Raw genomic sequence first — 9,470 nt, 5'->3', positions numbered from 1 at the left:
CCTAACAATTCGTTAGCCCTTGCATGAACAACAATTCGTAAACATCTCCTATAATGGTTGGAATCCTCTAAGAAATTATTATTACTAGTTAAATGCTCCATTTGTCGCACAAAAATGGTCCCATTTTTACTTTTAATAGTAAAAAAATAAAGTTTTTTTTTAAGTTGGACTGATGATCGAACCAGTCAGACCATCAATTCATCGGTTCGATTAGTCTAATTAAAAATTATTAAAATTTTAAAAAAATTCAATTCTCGAGTCAACCAGTTTAAAGTCCTTTTCCGGACTAGTACTCTGACAAGTTCTCTGTTCAACCGGTCAAAAATTTTCAACTTTTACCTCTTAATCTTTAAATTTTATTATAGATAAAATTTTTAAAAATATATTATAATTAAATCATTCCCAAACATAAAAGAATTTAATTAATAAAATATTTAAAATAACTACCATCAAAGTTTAAAAAATTGAACTTAAAAATAATTGTAATGAGACTGGAGGAGTAATAGTAAATCGGACGGATTGAACTCTAGTCTTGAGATCTAATTTCAATCCAAAATTGTTTCACCATACTTGGCCGAACATAATGTAGAAAAAATGTCTAATGAAATCATTTCTATGTAAATAAATAAATATTGGAGGGGGAAAAGGCAAGAAACACTACATAACTGTCTGCCATTATAAAAAGGTAGAAGCTAGTTTATTGATTCTACAAGATTATCAAGATAAAAAAGCAGTACGTCCAAAAGCAAGGCAACACCAACAATCACGACATTACCTTTTTTTTTTTTTTAAGGGTGTTGTCGTTCCTCTTCTCATACTCTGAATTATTAGTAAGAGACTTAAGATGAGTTCATACGAATTGGGAGCCTAGGCACTGCCACAACCTCTAGCGGATACTTTTTTGGGGTGGAGAGACCGAAGATTTCCTCCATATTGAGATATTTTATCACGTTACTAGGCTATTTCAGTAAATCCATGAATATTCCTTTGGTGTTTGTTAAAATAATAAAATTTTTAAAATTTTACAATTTAAATTTTGAGTTTGAGTCGGGTTGAATTTTACAATTTGAATAATTTGAATAATAGATTGGTGTAAATATCCCATTAGTCCTTGTCAATTTTGAAAATAAATAAATTGATCTATCTCAAAAAATTACAAAATAATTCAAAATAATTTTTACAATTCAAAATTTTATATTTTAAAAAAATTAAAAAAATCTAAATAATATATAAAGAAATTTAAAATTTTAAAAAATATATTATTTTATTATTTAAAAAATTGAATCGAATCAAATTTATGATTCAAGTTTATCATAGTAAAGTATTTTTGTTATTTTGCTTTGAAAAAGTTTTCAAATATATATGATTTCAAATTTATGTGCTCTAACATGAAATTAGTTATATTGTAACAAGATTTTAATTTAACATGTTTAACTTTTTTTAGTTTAACTCGAATAATTTCACTCGATTCGATTCGATTTGACTTGATTCAAATTTCATTTCACATGACTCGATTTGAAAAAATTTGAAATCAAGTTAGGATGATAAAATAGGACTCATCAACTCGATTAATTCGAATTTTTTTTACTCGATTCGATCGAACGCTCACCTTTAACTTGAATGATCTCGATAGCGTATTTAGGGCACATCTTCCTTCCCGCCCCAAATGGCAACGACTAAAAATCATGACCTTTCCATCAATAGTCTTCCCAATGAATTTCTCTAGCCAAAACTCATTGGGGTTCTCCCAAACTTTAAGGTCTCTCCTATTTGTCCACACATTTACAAGAGCTCTGGTACACTTGAGAATGTCGTAACCAACTACTTGACAGTGTCACAAGTCTGGTGAGGCACTAGCATGGGTGCCACTAGGTGCAAACGCATTGTCTCTTTGGCAATTGAATCAATGTATGGTAGGTTGACTATGCCCTTTTCTTCTACCCAGGGGCAAAGTCAGAAAATTTTTTTAGGGGGCTCGAAATTAAATTGTATATTTTTACGATGTAAAAAAGTAATTTCACCATTTTAATATCTCATACATTTATACTTTTTAAAGGATTAAATCAAATTTTTATCATTTTGAGGAGCAAAGTATAATTTTACCTTTACTAACTTAAAATTTTATAAATTTTAAAAGGACCTAAATGTAAAATTTTCTATTTTAAGGGGGTCGGGCCCTGCCAGGCCCCTGCTTCTACCCATCCTTCCTTGTCAATTTCTATCTTTTTCAACATCTCCAAAATTGCCCATTTCACGATCACCGTTGAACTTTTGGTTCCTCACATCATTATTTTGCTCCTGTCATGAATAAAATAAAACAAAAGTTTCAAATGATAAATAAAATACTAAATTAATGAAAAATCATGAATAACCTAAATATTTTTTTCCTCAACAATCGGACTACCTTAAATTTCCCCGCAAGAAATAATAAGTTTGATGTGAATATGCATTTCATTATTGTTGAATCCTTTCCTTCAGGGAAAGAAAGCTGACTTAAAGTAGGCCCACAACCCACTTGACAAGTAAAAAGAGTATTATTAAATTTATATTTGATACGTAATTTAAATAGGTCTTGACTCCAGAAAAAACATATATTTAAGTAGGTCAATAAATCAATTAATACCATTTTATTAAATAATAAAAATTTTAAAAAATATTTTTTAAATTTTTTGTAAAATTTATTGAAAGAAGAAGACTTGGTATATCCCATATAAATACTTATTAATTCCATAAAATGAAAAAAAAATACTTAGTGGCAAGGTGAGAGAAACAAGTAGCAAATTATCCTTGACTCCATACCTTTCAAGCTTGACATCAAGATTGGGATCCTCAGCAAGTTGCAAAAGCACATCCACCATATCTTTGGACACACATTATCTTTAACATCTTTTCACCTAGCGTTATGTTCATCCAAAACATGTTCCAAAAATATATCAAACTTCTTGCTCAAGGCCTTGGTTCTCTTATTATAGCCTTGCAAATTGTTACAATAATTTTAAGAAAATAGAAACCCATGAAGAAGAGAAGAGAAAGAGAGGGAGAATTGAAAGAAATCAGAGAAGAAGAATAAGGAAGCAAGGTTGAATTTCCATAATTGCACAGGCCTTCCCCTATTGGTGCTAAAAAGGGTGGTCAACGATCTTCTAACAACCTGTAAATTTTGGCATTAATGCCTCCCAATCCACACCGTTTCATTAAACAGTTACAAACCAAAATGTAATGTTTAACCATCGACCCCAATACACTAACCAATACGCACCGTTTTACTAATCGAGAATAAAATGCTGCACTTTTTACAACACACTCCCTAACGTCTAAATAAACAACTAAAAATAACAAACTTTCAAACTATTGACCATTGTTGTCATTTGTTCCATAACAAATACCCTCTCCTCCAACATGATATCTGTCCTCAAGGATCGAACTGAGGATATTTTTACTAGAGCTACTTAAATTTTCACAAGTCAAATCTTCAGGAAATGTATCACTCCATTCCACTAAAACCTTTGTTATGGCTTGATTCCCTTTCTTCATAATACTTCCTCGATCACTCGAACTAGTTCCTTCAAAAGGGCACCATCTGGCCCTAATCGTGGCAACACTAAAGAGCTAACAGCTGACCTTATATGCTTTTTCAGGTTAGGAAACATGGAATGTCGAATGTATACGAGCTACTGTAGGTAGGGTCAACCTGTAGGCCACCTCCCTAGTTCTGGCTTCAATTGGATAAGAACCAAAATATCTTGGAGACAACTTATGATTCTTTAATTTCCTCATTAAATGTTGTTTGTATGGTTGGAGCTTCAAATACACCAAATCCCCCACTTGAACTCCCTATCAATTCTTCTTTGGTCAGCCATCTGTTTCATTCTTTCCTAAGTCTTTTTCAAGTGAAACCTCAACAATCTTCTCATTGCTTCCCTATGTTGGAGGCTTCGATCCACCCTTGCTACCTAGAAGGCACCAAATAGATAAAGAAAGTGCACTAGAAGGTTGATCTACCACAAATTGATGTGGAAAATTAGGCCTTCCCAGTACGCTTAAGGAGCTTATTCTTAAGCAAAATAGTATTTTTTGCATAGTTTTTCGTTATTTTTAGATTTTAAGTTAATAAGTGAAAATGTCTCATTTTTGCTCATTTTTTGACCCAATTTGGCCAATAGTTCTGTTTGGGGGCCTAACGTGTGATTGAGTGGTGTAGAGACGTGTTGGAGGTTGGAAACGAGCAAGAATGGCACCCATGGAAACAGTTTATGATATCCACACCTTGGAATCATAATACCTCTAACAGTATGGAATATGAAACACCTTTTAGTGGTATCACGATATCCACTTTGGGTATCGCAATATCCACCCTTCTTAAAACATCCTAAGGCTTGACACTGCCCAAGGTATCGCTATATCCTCTTCTGGGTATCGCGACATCGACATCGTCAAGGGGAAAAAATTGGAGAAAAAGGCAGTCTTTGTCTACCTAGTCTGCCAATCAGCAACGCCTGTGTAAAGCCATTTTTGGCAACAAAAACTCTTTAGAAAATAGCCTAAAACAACCAAAATTGGCTGAGGAGGAGAGACACACGCATTAGCATAGTTTTAGGTTTAATTTTCTTTAAGTTTTCTCTTAGTTTTTCTACACTTTTTCTAAGGTTTTCATTTTCTCTTCTTCTTTCTTAGTTTAGAGCTTTTTTTTTTTTGCATTTACTTTTTGTTCTTGATGTTCTTAGTGTTAGTTAATTTAGTTATCACTGTGGGTTAGGTTTATTTACACTTTCAGTCTTGTACCTTGGCTGTAAGATATTTTTAACTTTAGTTTAATGTATTTCATTTTCTTCTACTTTAAATTTGTTAAAATTTATTCCTTTTATGTTTATTGTTTTAGATTTTCTTGCTAAATACTTTTAGCTTCATGTTCTTTAGGTTTTCTTGCATAAAAATCCCAACTTTTATATTTTTCTTAAGCTTTACTTTAATGGTTGTTTTTTTTCATTTCCAAGTCCATCCTCTTTATTTTCATCATCAGTAGCTAAACCTAAAAAGGAGTTGGTTGATGGAGATATGGGTAAGCTAATTTTTGGACCAAGGACTAAATCGAATAGACCTAAAAACTTAGGAAGTGACGCACCTAAGGGAATATCTAGACAAGTGAGACTGAAAGGTAATCTTATTGTGCACCCATTAATTAGTCCCAAATTACTCGGTGAGATCGAGAGATAAATCGAAACTAATTCATTTAAGTCGATAAAATTGAGATCGAAAGATAAAATGAAGCGACTTAGTAATTTAAGAAATTTAAGTCAATTGTTCGATAATCTATGAACCACATTGAAATCAGTCAACCACCACTAGTCATTTTTTTGGTTAAATTCTTAGTTTTATACTGTTTGCAATTTAGTCCCTAGATTAGCAAAATGAATTTTCTTGCAAAATTTTCTTTTTATGATTTTTCATACTATAAAATTGTATTAGTAGTCGCTTAGACTCTATCACGTATGCTATCTATTGCTAAACCGCCATCTCCTTTGGATTCAATCATTAGAATACTCTAGTATTCCATTGTAACACTATAAATATTACAACTGACATGTACGTTTGCAGTAAAATTGTGCTTTAAAAAATTTCTTATAAAATCATTGTTTTATGTTGATAAGTGATAAAAGTACCATATTTTAATCTCGTTCTTAAAGCATTTTTGGATGATTATTTATGCAAATTAGTGAATTTTATGCTCCTAATCCTTTAAATTCATGTTTTTATACTTAGAGTAGCATTTAGGAGAAAGAGGAGCAAAAAACGAACGAAAATCAGACAATTGAGTAGATTTTAAGAGCCACACGGGTTGGGCTTTCCCACACGAGCTGGACACACGACCATGTGCCAGACCATGTCGATTTCGTGGTTTGCATCTCAAGCACATGGAAAAACGTAATTTTTAGGCTTTTCAGACATTCTAAAGTCTATAAATACCAAATAGAAGAAGAGAATAGGGAGCCATCAGAGAATATTGAAGAAAACAACTCGAAGAACACTATTGAAGCCAACTCTGAAGCAGATTTCCATCAAAACTAAAGAACTCCTTTTAATTTCTTTAAAGTTTTTATGAGTTTCTTTATTTCTTGTGGTTATTCTGTCTAAGAGATGTTTTTATTTACAATAATGAACTAGTTTCCTAGATACCTAGAGAAGATGAACCCTGTGATAAATTCTATTATTTGATTTTTATTTTATGCAATAAATACTTGATTCTTATTTTCAGTTATGTGTGTTTATCTCTTGTTTTAATATTTCGGGGATATTAATTCATTTTTAATGTGCTTAAATCAGAGGAGGAAAAGTCCCCATTTAAGAGTAGATCTAGCATAATTGAGTGGAGTTGCATGCAATCCTAGAAACCGAACGACATAAATCTACCAGATTAGAGTCAAATCTAATAGGGGAATCCATAGATCGAGTTAATATGATAATAGGGGTTTTAATTAGAAACAAATTTCAATTAATCAACATAGAGTTAGTTTCTCTTACTCTCGAAAGAGATATTAACATAATTTAGAGATTTCTACGGATCAATATACCAAGTGAATAAATCATTTAATTCAGATTCATAATGATAAATGAAGTTTAGATGGATTCTTTCATAGGTATTGTTTAGCTTCTTGGTTATTATTCAATTATTTTCCTAATTTATTGTCTGCTAAGATCTTGGTAAATTAATTTAGTAAATTTTAGCTTAAATCAATCACTCCAATTTATCGGTTAAATAATAGTAAAACGGTAATTACTAGTACTTTTAACCCTCGTGGATACTATATCTTGACTCACTATAGCTATACTATTTACTAATAGGTGCACTTGTCTTTGTTGTATTTTTAGTTAGTTTCATGAAACATCATATGCGCACACGCAAAAGCCAGTCAAGGGTCCTGACCATAAAGTTCCTCATAAAGGGTTATCTAGATGGAAGAGTGGTAGATGGTGTTGTACCACCATTCTACTAGAGGTAACCATGTAATCCCATCTGACCTTGGCGTGATCTCCCACACACTTAGCTTTAAAGAATTACTCGAGCTTGGACCACCATCCTCTAAAGTCCATTCTATTGAAATGTGGACAGTCTAATTTGAATTGTTTAGTGTCGAATTCCAGGCCACTGGTTTGAGAAGGGTTGCTAACTTGTCTCAAATCAGCAATTGAAGACATTATTAATGGCTTCTTTGGTGGAAATATAGGGGAAAACCGCCAAAAATTCCCTTACCCTTGTCTTGAATCAACCCAGTAGTACTTGTGGTAGTGGATAGGCCCAAATACTGCTCGAAGATGGAATGCAGCTTAGAACGAATCTTAGTCTTAAACCCTTCATAGAAGTCCTTAAACCGTGAATCAAGCTTGTTGTCGATTTGTGTCATCTCCATCTGCAATTGGGATAGCTCTTGTTACAGCAATCCCATTTCCTTCTGCAGTCTGGTGATAACCCCTTCATTGTCCATGAGGAACGTCTCGCTCTAATGCCTTTTTGTTATGGTAATTTTAAGAAAACAAAAGCTAGAGAAAAAAGGAAGAGAAAGAGAGAAAGGATTGAAATAAATCAGAGAAGAAGAATATGGGAACAAAGCTAAATTTTTGATAACTGCTCAAGCCTTCCCTATTGGTGCTAAAAATGGTGGTTAACGGCCTTCTAACAACCTGGCATATGTTGGCACGAATACCTCCCTATACAAACCAAAACGTGACGTTTAACCATCAACCCAAATACATTAACCAATATGCGCTATTTCACTAACCAAGAATAAAACATTGCGTTTTTTTACAATGCACTCCTTAACGTCTAAATAAACAATTGAAAATAACAAACTTTCAAACTATTGGCCATTGCTTTCATTTGTTCCATAACACAAATCCAAGAACCTTAGCCAGGGAATCGAGTCCCCTATATCCAAAACTCCGTTAAGCAGGAACAACTCTTCAAGCATCTCCTTGAACTCATTCGGAGTTACAATCTCATTTTCACCAATCTTGTCTGTGTATTTTTTCCCCCAACAACAATTCTACTTATCACATTAAGACTCAAATTTGAAATATGATCTTTAAAAATAGTTGGGATACTGGATGATTCGTACAACCCTTTTAGCCACAAGTTCATTTCTTCTCTTTGGATATACTCGTATGACTCTAGACGTTTTGCACTAAAAAGTTCTATCATGCACAACCTTCATACTTGACACTAGTATGGCCCGTATGGGACCAAGTTATATCAAAGTAATTATAAGTAGTGTATTCTCCCACCACAATCTTGGGTTGATCAGCAAAGGTAACATCATAGGTTTTAAGGGAGACTTTGGCCATTTCAACGAGTTAGGCCACAACAACAAGGAAAGACCCAAATTTGAGTTGCATGATGGGACCATATTTCTCGAAGAGGTCATGGATTGACTGTTGGGGAAGTGAACCAATGAGGTTAGGGTTGCCAATTATAGGCCAAATGGCAAATTGGGTTTTCAATAATGGTGGAGACACAGCGAGAGGAGAATGAAGGCTAGAGTGGCAAGCCATGTTGTTAAGTAAGAAGCCCAAGATGGAGATTCCATTTGATACAGAGATGGTGGTGATAATGATGGTGTAATAACATGGTTGATTGTGCAAGAGTGTAAATGACATTGTTGTATTTATAGACTACGATATAGGGTGAGAGTCTCCAAGGCCTATGTGTTGCGAGTGTGACAAAAATTCAAAGAAGTTAGTATTATTGACTTCAACAATTCTGTGAGAAAACCATCTCTAGTTTCTCCTCAACTTCCTGGAATTTTAATTGAAGGTAGGGTGTCACTTTCCACACCATTGAGTGGAAAGACTTGAACAATTAAAGGAGTTTGAAATTGAACTTGGTCAACACAGGCGATGGCTCAGTGGCCCATTTAGATTATAGGATTAGCCTTCTCCAAAACCATACACAAATCTAATTTGTTTCGTCACTGTATGCATATTTTATTTTCATAAAATTAAAGTTAGATAATTTTAGATAGGTGAAATTTCACTATTAATCTATACACTTTATATAAGTTATGAATTTAGTTTTTATATTTTAATTTGACCAATTTTAGTTAAATCAGTCATTTTTAATTTTGGTACTTTTGAAAGTTTTAAATTTCAGTTCTCTACAAACGGCAACAGTTAAATTTGTTTATTCTACTATTAGTATTGTACTATGTGCAAATTTGTAAATTTAGTACATGTTCTCCAAACAACAACAATTAAATTTAGTACTTTTTTAATTTTGAAATTCCAATTTGATGCAAAAGACATACGTTAATTTTGTTAACTGACTTTTTGTGAATAATATGTGGAAATATCAAGTTAACATGATATTACATATGTGAATATATTTTCCACCATCGATTTTAGAAATAGCAAAACTTAATAAATTTAATGGCTATTATTTAGTAAAAATTGAAATTTTAAAATTCAAAAAGTATAGAGAC

The 9,470-nt window shown here is 32.7% G+C and overlaps 1 pseudogene; it reads right to left on the bottom strand.

Annotated features, from left to right (window-relative positions):
* Window positions 1-839: 839 nt before the first annotated feature.
* Window positions 840-8,613, bottom strand: LOC105772043 (trimethyltridecatetraene synthase-like; annotated as a pseudogene).
* Between the last annotated feature and the right edge of the window lie 857 nt (window positions 8,614-9,470).

The sequence above is a fragment of the Gossypium raimondii genome, chromosome 6, assembly GCF_025698545.1.
Source record: "Gossypium raimondii isolate GPD5lz chromosome 6, ASM2569854v1, whole genome shotgun sequence".
Classification (NCBI taxonomy): Eukaryota; Viridiplantae; Streptophyta; class Magnoliopsida; order Malvales; family Malvaceae; genus Gossypium; species Gossypium raimondii.
This window is presented reverse-complemented; position numbering and strand designations above follow the sequence as displayed.